Consider the following 13,614-nt stretch of genomic DNA (forward strand, 5'->3'; position numbering starts at 1 on the left):
TTTTTACAGCCAGCCAAATAAAGTTAGGTATACACAGCCTATCATGTTTTCCTACATAGGTCTAGTTCTGGTCAGCCTTCTCTGTTATTTAATCTCTGCTACAGATGCAGACTGTTTCCAATCCCCAACCCCATTTTTCCTCCCACTTCTTGTCAGGACGATCTAACTCCTGATAAACAGATAATTGGAGTTCATTTTACCCTCCTTCCTCTGACATGCCCATTCCTTTTATCTTCTCAGCTCACCCTACCATGGTAGCATCACTGTCATTAAAAGCCTTGAACATAGTATTCCTAAAAGTAAATGGTTTATCCCATTTTATTAAGAGACACACCCATCACCCTATCAAAGCTAATAAAACCAAAATAGACTCAGTGAGCAAAGTGATCATTGGTGGTCATCCCATTCTATCTTTTCAGTTGTTCCATCATCTTCTGGCTCTGACTCTAACAATAGTAGCAACAATGTACTCTTCCAAAGGTTAGTCCCCTGCAAGTTCTTAAAAAAAGTGTCTGGACTGTGACAAGAAGTTAGTATCTTCAAAAATCAACTCAGCTCATAGTGGATAGAATTTAAGCTTGCAACTCCTCCAAACATTCCTTCTCTTCTGTCACTAGTCTTTTGGTTGAATTTGATGAGGCGTCAGTTGTCATTGTGGGTGATTAGAACCTTACCCATGACTCTTATATTTATAAGACTGATCTACTAGACAGAGCCAATGTCAATGACAGAGTGGCAGAGTAATGTTTGGTGACGTTATGAAACATTATACTCCATTGATTTCATGGTAGGTGGCCCATTCTAGGAACAGGGACAACACCTTTTTGTGCCATGTATAAATGGCTCTTACTCTAGAATTGACTACATTTTTGTCTCTGTGGCTGTGTTTTGTAGTGTCTCCATATGTTTCATCCTAGAGATGATTGATTCAGACCACTTTGCCATGCAACTGTGTTTGGACATGACACATGTATCTCCCCTTCTAAAAATGGAGGACACAATCTTCCAAGTATAAACAACTGTTTGTGAAAAACGCCTTCAGAGAAACTGTTCAGACTATAAAGGCTCTATCTAATTGGTTCAGGTCCTAAAAGAAGCTAAAAAGGCTTCAGCGTAGGGCCTTATGTTGAGAGTGTTTGCACTGAATAAACAAAAACATAAATATGAGCAGGCTCACCTGGAAAATGAAATCAAAGAGCTGACTGGAGACTACAATAGGCAATAATTACCAGCATCACTGAAAACATTGGAGAAGCAGAAGTGTAATTATAACACCATCTTCACTTATAATGCTCAATTTGCCCTGCCACTTCTGAAATGGGACTATTATGAGCAGGGTGGGAAGGCCACTGCACAAGTGAGACAGAGAGACAATACATTTTGCTTGCTATATACAATGGCAATTTGGTCCACCACCCCCTCCAATACCTTTGCTTTATTCTGCTGCCATTCCCCACCGTGCCCACTTTCTCTACAGTGTTTTCAGGGAAGCTGAACACAGGCTCTCTCCTACTAAGTTGAACAAGGCTGAGGTCTCATTACTCCCTAACACAGGAAAAATCTTATGTATTGTACCAGCTACCAGTCAATGTCCCTGATTAATGCTGATGTTCAACCTCTGGCCAAAGCCTTAGCAAATCCACTGAGATGGATTATTACTAGCCCTATAAATAACTTGGAGGTTTGTACATGGTTGCTTATCCCATAATCATCTACTCACTTTTCCACAATATGTTCCCTGATATTGTTGATGATGAAGAGACAGTAGCACTTTCCTTTGATGTGGAGAAAAACGTTGACTTTGTTGGGTTTTCAGAATCATGGCACCAGGGGATCTGGGACAGAACTGTCTCAAAACAATTAGGTGGCTCAACTCTAACACAATCACTGTACTTGTCTTTGAAGATTTCCTCACAGATTAATTTGTGGTGAAAAGATGCACCAGTAAATGTTAGTCCACTTCTCCTTAGTTATTTCTATTGTCTTCTGAGCCTCTGTCAATAACCATTGGTCAGCACCAACTTACCAAAGGCACTTGCTGTTGTTCCCAAAGTACTGATGCATGCAGGTGAAGTATTGCCTACCCTGACCAAACCCAAACCATCCATACCACAGTTAATTCCTACAAAATTAAGAGATTGAAAACAAGATGTTACTTGTTCTGAGGTACTACCAAGGAAGTGATGGCAGGTAATTTTGTTTAACCCCTTCGACGCTCATGACAAGCTCAGCTCGTCATGAAGTACACCTCTTGTAAGCTCATGACGAGCTGAGCTCGTCATGAACCGTGGGATTCTGCATTTCTCAGCGCACAGCGGGAAAATGCGCCGCATCGATGCGGTTAAATGACCAACAGGCAATCTTAAATACTTTGGGCTAATATTTGGAAATGGCTATGGATAATTCACTTTCCTTGACTTGACCTTGACTTTTGAATGTGGGTTACATTGTAAGTATTCATTTGAGGCGGAGGTTAATATGATATAAATGTAGCTTTTACCTCACTACCCTTACCTATTTGGTTCATTGACGTTCCCGATTTCCAAGCAAGCTATCAAAATGTTTGATAGTTAACTTTTTCTACAGGCTGGTGAAGTTTTGTCTGAAAATGGCGAGATTAGGAGGTCTCAGATGAATCTATGACATAATATCGAAAGACACAATATCGTAGTACAAAAATATTGACACAAATATATCGACATCAACAATAGCGACATCCTATCTATAACTAAATTAAATTAAATTAAATATCGAGCTACATAAACATCGAGATCACTAATATCGACAACATATATATCGCAATATTTAATTATCGACTACTAAAAAATATAAAGACTAAGGGGTCCATTAGGATGGCGGGCGGATTGCCCCCGCCAGGCAGGCGGTAGCCACCGCCGGCTTGGCGGGGGCAATCCGCCCGCCATCCTGACACAAAACACCCCCTGCCATATTACGATGGCATTGTTGGCCGCGGCAGACGGAAAGACCGTCCGCCGCTTTTCCGCCCCGGTCGCCTTGCGGCCGGGCGGAAAAGGGTTTATATGGTGGCGGTGTCTATTAGACACCGCCAGCCATATTAGGATAGGCATTTGTGAATGCCTTTCCGTGGCGGCAATGCCACCACGGAAAGGCATGCGGAGTCCCCTTGCTGGGGCCCGTTGCGGGCCCCCAGGGACTCCATGGGGGTGGGGGGTGCACATGGGGGGTACCTATGGTACCCCCCTGCATTTCAATGCACAACATGACAGGCACCTCGCGGTGCTGAAAGCACCGCCCGCCGCAATGCCCGCCCGCCCGCCGCAATGCTACAAATGCGGGAAGCGCCCGCCACTGTGGCGGGCGCATCGTAATATGTGGCACGGGACCCCCGCCCTTATGGCGGGTGGTCCCATACACCGGGAGGATGACGGGCGGACAAAGTCTGCCCGTCATCCTAATGGACCCCTTAGTAAAAAATATCGAGAGTTAAATTAAATTATCGACAACAATAATATCGTATTTTTAGAAATATCGAAAATATTTATTAATATTCTATAACACTTTTTAACATTTAAAAATACAATTCACACTAAAATACACATCTCATAACAATCTATATATAAAATTACATTTCACAATTAAAATATAATAAATTCGATAGAAATTTAAATAATATTATTTCAACACATTATATAAAAAAAATTCTGCAAAACATTAATTAGCGTTTGCCTTATATGGAAAATAAATACACAAACTGTTTTTCGAAAATACAAACTAACCAATAAAAACACTGCTTACATAAATTAACCAATAGCAAACTAATTACTAACTCCAAACCACTATATAAACAATTAAATCCTACAAACAAACTGCCTGACAAAAAAACAAGACGGGAGAAAATACAGTGGATACATTCGACTACACCTACAAGAGCATCAAGATTGCACCTACAAATCAGATGATTAAAAGTAAGTAAGTAAAATAAACTTAATTAAAGTAACTGCTAAAATGTTAAAAATAACAAACAAGAATAAATAACTCATACATATCTATTGTATATTATCTCCTTCCACTACAGAATACTCTACTAATAAAGAACAGAGAACAACACTGAGAAAACCAAGATACAACTAACAAAGTAAGCATGTCCATAGATTTATATAACAACATTAAATAAGTTAAAAATAAAACCTAGAGCATAAAACGTAACTGCTACCTAAACAATTCATCTAAACATTTAACAGAAATAAATGTGTTTTTTACAGATAAAGAAAAGAAAGAAAATACAGGCCACAACTGAACATTGGATACATTCGACTACACCTACAAGAACATCCAAACTCAACATAAAAAACAGTTAATAAAAAGTAAGTAAATAAAATGATGTCACTAAAACTAACTGCTACATTGCTAAAAATTACAAACATGATTTAATAACTAATGCATATCTACTTTTTATTTTCTAGCACCACTACAACATACTCTACCAACAAATAAAAAAGAACAGAATTCAGAAAACCAAGATACAACTAAAAAAGTAAGTATAACCAAAGTCTTTTCTAAAAGCCAAAATAAGTCTAAGCTAAAACCTATAGCAAAAACTGTAACAGAAACCCCCAGACCACAACTAAAAAGTAAAGAACATCAAAATCACAGACTGAATTTCAACAAAGGAAAGCATGCACAATATAAATGTTTTTAATTTCAACTTAAAATACATAAATTTATACTTTATTTAACTATAAAATATATTTCTTATAGATTAACAAACAACAAAATGACAGAAGGAGCAAAATTTGTTACCAGCCAAAAAGGAAAACTATTACTCTGCTACATGGATTACACTTATACCCAAGAGAAACAATTTGGGAGGAAAGTTAATTGGAAATGTTTGCAAATATTACTCCAACAAATGTTATGGAAGGGCAACAACTAGAGAAGCAACTGTCCTTTATACCAAGGAACACAACCACCCACCAAATATAACAGAAATAGAAGTCAGAACAGCATTAGAAAACATTAAAGAAACAAGTACAGGTTCCCAAAAACCAACAAGCTTAATCTTAAAAGAACAAATTCCCCAAATACCTAAAACAGCCACTACCCAAATGCCTAATATACTTTCCCTCAAAAGAACAATATCACGTACCAAAAGAACAACTACCACTCCCACTCCTCCTCCTAAAACATATAGCGATATACATTTAACTCCTGACCAAACTATAACTTTAAACAAAAGACCTTTTGTTATTTACGACAACGAAAACAACGAGAAAAGACTAATAATTTTTGGTACAGCCATAAACCTAATCAAACTCCAACAATGCCAATATTGGATGATGGCTGGAACTTTTAACATCTGTCCCAAACCTTTTTACCAACTCTACACAATACATGGCTTATATCAATACTGTAACATACCTCTACTTTATGCACTGCTTCCAAATAAAACTAATTCAACATATATGGAATTATTAAACATTATCAAACAAAAAACTAATGACTACTCTCCAGAAAAAATCATACTGGATTTTGAACAAGCAATGCTCTCAAATATTTTAAAAATACACACCCATACCTGTATCCAAGGCTGCTATTATCACTTCAATCAGTGTCTTTGGAGGCATTTACAAAAGACAACGCTAAGCATAGAATATGCAACAAATTCATCTTTTGCATATCAAATAAAAAAACTGAAAGCACTAGCTTACGTTCCTGAATCAGATGTGGCCGAACACTACAGCATTTTAATAGACAGCCCATTTTACAAACAAAATGAAGCAAAATTAAGTCCCCTCTTAATCTGCTTTGAGGATACTTGGGTAGGTAGGCTCCATAGATCTGGCCACAGGAGAAATCCAAAATTCTTAATAGCCTGGTGGAACGTTTACAGAAGCACCTTAAATGGAGAATCTAAAACAAACAACGCTGTTGAAGGTTGGCACAATGCCTTCCTCCAATCAACAGGCAGAACTAAACCAACCTTAGAAAAATGTATTAAATGTCTCCAGAAAGAGCAAAGTTATCAAGAATTCAGAATGGAGCAATCCATTACTGAACAAACTCCAAAAAACATCAAAACAAACCAAGCAAATACACAAATACCTAGAGCAACAAGTGAAGCTCTACCGTAGCACAAAAGGCATAGAATACCTCAATATAATAGCCAAAACACTACTCTAAAGTATTCTAAGCAACAAACAATTCCTTTAAAAATATAAAAAATACAATATAATAACTATCATATATTTAATTTTGAAATTAATTAATGTGTGCAATATATATTATATGTAAACAAATATATATACACACATTAATAATCTTAGAAATAAATAAAACAAAACAATATTCATAATACCATTACCCACCCCATAAAAAACCCGAAAAATGTAAAAATATAGAATAAACGCTCCAGGAAAACCGAAAAATTAAAAGAAGTATCTAAAAAACATTAGCTAATAAAACTAACAAACACTTCTTTAAAAAAAACACTTCCTTCCAACATCACGAACTCCTGCAAGAGAAATACATAAAACATACATTCCCACCCACGTAAAATAATACATAAAGTCCTACTAAAAGTAATACTAACATAATATTTCACTTATTAAACTTTAAACATCGAAACACTAACTCTACACACAAGCCTATACAACGCTAAAAAGTACGTAAATTCAACATACGCAAATACAACATATCAAAACGCCTAATACAACAAACTTACTTCTAACAACACTAACTAGTACCAAACTAAATTACTTTAAAACACACTTAAAACATATAAAACAAACCTTACCTTCAGCGACGTGAAGTGTTTCCCAACCGCGAGCTCAACTTCCTCCAAATGACACAAAACAACCTAAAGTGGTTACAAAATAAATGAACCAAAACTAAATAAAAAGATAGAAATGCCAAACTTATTATTTAATGTAAACAAATTATTCCTTTACAAAATAAAAAATGAATACTATTTTAAAAAATGTGTGTTTTTTTACTTGTATTAAAATACTTAACACAATGTACATAATTTGTAAAATTATAAAAATTAAATATTATAAAACACATAGGGGTCCATTAGGATGGCGGGCGGATTGGCCCCGCTGGGCAGGCGGTAGCCACCGCCGGCCTGGCGGGGGCAATCCGCCCGCCATCCTGACACAAAACACCCCCTGCCATATTACGATGGCATTGTTGGCCGCGGCGGATGGAAAGACCGTCCGCCGCTTTTCTGCCCCGGTTGCCTTGCGGCCGGGCGGAAAAGGGTTGATATGGTGGCGGTGTCTATTAGACACCGCCAGCCATATTAGGATAGGCATTTGTGAATGCCTTTCCGTGGCGGCAATGCCGCCACGGAAAGGCATGCGGAGTCCCCCTGCTGGGGCCCGTTGCGGGCCCCCAGGGACTCCATGGGGGTGGGGGGTGCACATGGGGGGTACCTATGGTACCCCCCTGCATTTCAATGCACAACATGACAGGCACCTCGCGGTGCCTGTCATGTTGTGCATTGAAATGCACTGCGTGTATTTTTAGCTTTACGGCGGGCGGTGCTTTCAGCACCGCCCGCCGCAATGCTACAAATGCGGGAAGCGCCCGCCACTGTGGCGGGCGCATCGTAATATGTGGCACGGGACCCCCGCCCTTATGGCAGGTGGTCCCATACACCAGGAGGATGACGGGCAGACAAAGTCCGCCCGTCATCCTAATGGACCCCTTAATATTTATTATTATAATTGTAAAAATTTGAAATTGTGTTTAAAAATGTTTCAAAAATGTTTTTCAAAATGTATATAAATAAAGCTGTAATACAATATTTTCTTCATTAAAAAATGTTGTTTAAAAATGTTATATTAATATTTTTATATTAATATTAATATAAAACTATTATGTACAATGTATCAATATATACATTGTATATATTTTTTCCAAACATTGTATTTTTTTTTTATTCTAACAATACTTATATCTATATTAAACATGTTTTCATTTAAAAAAAAGTAATATTTCAAACTCAATTGAAAATGGAAAATGAAACAAAATATTTTAACAAATATATGAATAAATATATTTGTATTAAATAAAAATGTCCTACTAATGTTTATTTTTTGTGATGTTAATAAAAAATAAAAATTTCCAACAACACACAAATTGTATGAAATGTTTTAATTCTCAAAAATAATGTACTATTTCCATTCCAATCTACATTAATTTAGGTAGATGCTGGACACTAATTACATAAAAATTCCTATTCCCACTCAAATCTACATTAATTTCTGGTAGATGCTGGACACTAATTACATATAATTTACTATTCCCACTCCAATCTACATTAATTTGTGGTAGGTGCTGGACACTAATTACATATAATTTACTATTCCCACTCCAGTGTACATTAATTTGGGGTAGATGCTGGACACTAATTAAATATAATTTACTATTCCCACTCCAGTCTACATTAATTTGTGGTAGGTGCTGGACACTAATTACATATAATTTACTATTCCCACTCCAGTCTACATTAATTTGTGGTAGGTGCTGGACACTAATTAAATATAATTTACTATTCCCACTCCAGACTTCATTAATTTGGGGTAGGTGCTGGACACTAATTACATATAATGTACTTTTCCCACTCCAGTCTACATTAATTTGAGGTAGGTGCTGGACACTAATTAAATATAATGTACTATTCCCACTCCAGTCTGCATTAAGTTGGGGTAAGTGCTGGACACTAATTACATATAAAATTACTATTCCCACTCCAGTCTACATTAATTTGGGGTAGGTGCTGGGCACTAATTACATATAAATTACTATTCCCACTCCAGTCTACATTAATTTGTGGTAGGTGCTGGACACTAATTACAAATAATTTACTATCCCCACTCCAGTCTACATTAATTTGAGGTAGGTGCTGGACACTAATTAAATATAATTTACTATTCCCACTCCAGTCTACATTAATTTGGGGTACGTGCTGGACACTAATTACATATAAATTACTATTTCCAGTCCAGTCTACATTAATTTGGGGTAGGTGCTGGACACTAATTACATATAATGTACTATTCCCACTCCAGTCTACATTAATTTGGGGTAGGTGCTGAACACTAATTACATATAATTTACTATTCCCACTCCAGTATACATTAATTTGGGGTAGGTGCTGGACACTAATTAAATATAATTTACTATTCCCACTCCAATCTACATTAATTTGTGGTAGGTGCTGGACACTAGTTACATATAATTTACTATTCCCACACCAGTCTACATTAATATGGGGTAGGTGCTGGACACAATTTAAATATAATTTACTATTCCCACTCCAGTCTACATTAATTTGTGGGATGTGCTGGACACTAATTTTATGTAAATTACTATTCCCACTCCAGTCTACATTAATTTGGGGTAGGTGCCTATAATATATGTTTTTTCCTAAAATAAAAACAACCCTTAAACACTATATACACTACTACTATATCCTATTTATTACTTTTAATTATTACATTTTAAATTTACATTTTAATTTTTTTAAATTGTTCAAAATTATTTTCATTATAGATTTTGTACAAACTAACTCACTCCTTATCTTCTATGAACAAGACAACTCCGTCATAATTAATAAAAAATATTAAATACATTTTACAAATAATATTTTAAATCTTTTTAAATTTTATAAAATTCATCATAAAAAAATAAAATTTACATTTGAATTTACATTTGTGTTACATTTTTGTAATTTTTTTCAAATTTAAATTAAATTTAAAAATTCATCATAATTTTTTTATTTTATTTTTATTTACATTTTAGTTACATTTTTGTAAATTATTTTTAAATTTAATTTAAATTTACAAAATTCATCATAACATTTTTTTAATTTTAATTTACTTTTTTAAAAATGTTTGTAAATTATTTTCAAATTTAATTTAATTTTAAAAATTTTAAAAGAATGTTTTTAAAAAATTTTAAATTTAAAATTTATTTAAAAATGTGTTTCAAAATTACTAAAATTATTAAAATTACTATATATATTTTTTTTTTCTAAAATTTTAAAAATTAAATATATTTTTTTAAAACACTCCCCACCCTTATCCCCTAAAAACCCTACATTCCGCTCCTAAAATTCGATATCATTTTTTAAATAATATACAAAAATATAATTATATATATACCCATAACTATTACAAATTTTGAAAAAAATACATAGGGGTCCATTAGGATGGCGGGCGGATTGCCCCCGCCAGGCCGGCGGTAGCCACCGCCGGCCTGGCGGGGGCAATCCGCCCGCCATCCTGACACAAAACACCCCCTGCCATATTACGATGGCATTGTTGGCCGCGGCGGACGGAAAGACCGTCCGCCGCTTTTCTGCCCCGGTCGCCTTGCGGCCGTGCGGAAAAGGGTTTATATGGTGGCGGTGTCTATTAGACACCGCCAGCCATATTAGGATAGGCATTTGTGAATGTCTTTCCGTGGTGGCAATGCCGCCACGGAAAGGAATGCGTAGTCCCCCTGCTGGGGCCCGTTGCGGGCCCCCAGGGACTCCATGGGGGTGGGGGGTGCACATGGGGGGTACCTATGGTACCCCCCTGCATTTCAATGCACAACATGACAGGCACCTCGCGGTGCCTGTCATGTTGTGCATTGAAATGCACTGCGTGTATTTTTAGCATTACGGCGGGCGGTGCTTTCAGCACCGCCCGCCGCATTGCTACAAATGCGGGAAGCGCCCGCCACTGTGGCGGGCGTATCGTAATATGTGGCACGGGACCCCCGCCCTTATGGCGTGTGGTCCCATACACCGGGAGGATGACGGGCGGACAAAGTCCGCCAGTCATCCTAATGGACCCCATAATATTTATTATTATAATTGTAAAAATTTGAAATTGTGTTAAAAAATGTTTCATAAATGTTTTTCAAAATGTATATAAATAAAGCTGTAGTACAATATTTTCTTCATTAAAAAATGTTGTTTAAAAATGTTATATTAATATTTTTATATTAATATTAATATAAAACTATTATGTACAAACAACATGCGTATCAATATATACATTGTATATATTTTTTCCAAACATTGTATTTTTTTTTATTCTAACAATACTTATATCTATATTAAACATGTTTTCTTTTAAAAAAAAAGTAATATTTCAAACTCAATTGAAAATGGAAAATGAAACAAAATATTTTAAGAAATATATGAATAAATATATTTGTAATAAATAAAAATGTCCTACTAATGTTTAATGTTTATTTTTTGTGATGTTAATAAAAAATAAAAATTTCCAACAACACACAAATTGTATGAAATGTTTTAACTCTCAAAAATAATGTACTATTTCCATTCCAATCTACATTAATTTAGGTAGATGCTGGACACTAATTACATAAACATTCCTATTCCCACTCAAATCTACATTAATTTCTGGTAGATGCTGGACACTAATTACATATAATTTACTATTCCCACTCCAATCTACATTAATTTGTGGTAGGTGCTGTACACTAATTACATATAATTTACTATTCCCACTCCAGTCTACATTAATTTGGGGTAGATGCTGGACACTAATTAAATATAATTTACTATTCCCACTCCAGTCTACATTAATTTGTGGTAGGTGCTGGACACTAATTAGATATAATTTACTATTCGCACTCCAATCTACAATAATTTGGGGTAGGTGCTGGACAATAATTACATATAATTTACTATTCCCACTCCAGTCTACATTAATTTGTGGTAGGTGCTGAACACTAATTACATATAATTTACCATTCCCACTCCAGTCTACATTAATTTTGTGTAGGTGCTGGACACTAATTAAATATAATTTACTATTCCCACTCCAGTCTACATTAATTTGGGGTAGGTGCTGGACACTAATTAAATATAATTAAATATTCCCACTCCAGTCTACATTATTTGGGGTAGGTGCTGGACACTAATTACATCTAAATTACTAATTCTACTCCAATCTACATTAATTTGTGGTAGGTGCTGTACACTAATTACATATAATTTACTATTCCCACTCCAGTCTACATTAATTTGGGGTAGATGCTGGACACTAATTAAATATAATTTACTATTCCCACTCCAGTCTACATTAATTTGTGGTAGGTGCTGGACACTAATTAGATATAATTTACTATTCGCACTCCAATCTACATTAATTTGGGGTAGGTGCTGGACAATAATTACATATAATTTACTATTCCCACTCCAGTCTACATTAATTTGTGGTAGGTGCTGAACACTAATTACATATAATTTACCATTCCCACTCCAGTCTACATTAATTTTATGTAGGTGCTGGACACTAATTAAATATAATTTACTATTCCCACTCCAGTCTACATTAATTTGGGGTAGGTGCTGGACAATAATTACATATAATTTACTATTCCCACTCCAGTCTACATTAATTTGTGGTAGGTGCTGAACACTAATTACATATAATTTACCATCCCCACTCCAGTCTACATTAATTTTGTGTAGGTGCTGGACACTAATTAAATATAATTTACTATTCCCACTCCAGTCTACATTAATTTGGGGTAGGTGTTGGACACTATTTAAATATAATTTACTATTCCCACTCCAGTCTACATTAACTTGGGGTAGGTGCTGGACAATAATTACATATAATTTACTATTCCCACTCCAGTCTACATTAATTTGTGGTAGGTGCTCAACACTAATTACATATAATTTACCATTCCCACTCCAGTCTACATTAATTTTGTGTAGGTGCTGGACACTAATTAAATATAATTTACTATTCCCACTCCAGTGTACATTAATTTGGGGTAGGTGTTGGACACTATTTAAATATAATTTAATATTCCCACTCCAGTCTACATTAATTTGTGGTAGGTGCTGGACACTAATTACATATAATGTACTATTCCCACTCCAATCTACATTAATTTAGGTAGATGCTGGACACTAATTACATATAAATTCCTATTCCCACTCAAATCTACATTAATTTCTGGTAGATGCTGGACACTAATTACATATAATTTACTATTCCCAATCCAATCTACATTAATTTGTGGTAGGTGCTGGGCACTAATTACATATAATTTACTATTCCCACTCCAGTCTACATTAATTTGGGGTAGATGCTGGACACTAATTAAATATACTTTACTATTCCCACTCCAGTCTACATTAATTTGTGGTACATGCTGGACACTAATTACATATAATTTACTATTCCCACTCCAATCTACATGAATTTGGGGTAGGTGCTGGACACTAATTACATATAATTTACTATTCCCACTCCAGTCTACATTAATTTGTGGTAGGTGCTGAACACTAATTACATATAATTTACTATTCCCACTCCAGTCTACATTAATTTTGTGTAGGTGCTGGACACTAATTAAATATAATTTACTATTCCTACTCCACTCTACATTAATTTGTGGTAGGTGATGGACTATAATTACATATAATTTACTATTCCCACTCCAGTCTACATTAATTTGGGGTAGGTGTTGGACACTAATTAAATATAATTTACAATTCCCACTCCACTCTACATTATTTTGGGGTTTGTGCTGGACACTAATTAAATATAATTTAATATTCCCACTCCAGTCTACATTAATTTGTGGTAG

This window comes from Lissotriton helveticus, chromosome 6, assembly GCF_964261635.1.
Source record: "Lissotriton helveticus chromosome 6, aLisHel1.1, whole genome shotgun sequence".
Classification (NCBI taxonomy): Eukaryota; Metazoa; Chordata; class Amphibia; order Caudata; family Salamandridae; genus Lissotriton; species Lissotriton helveticus.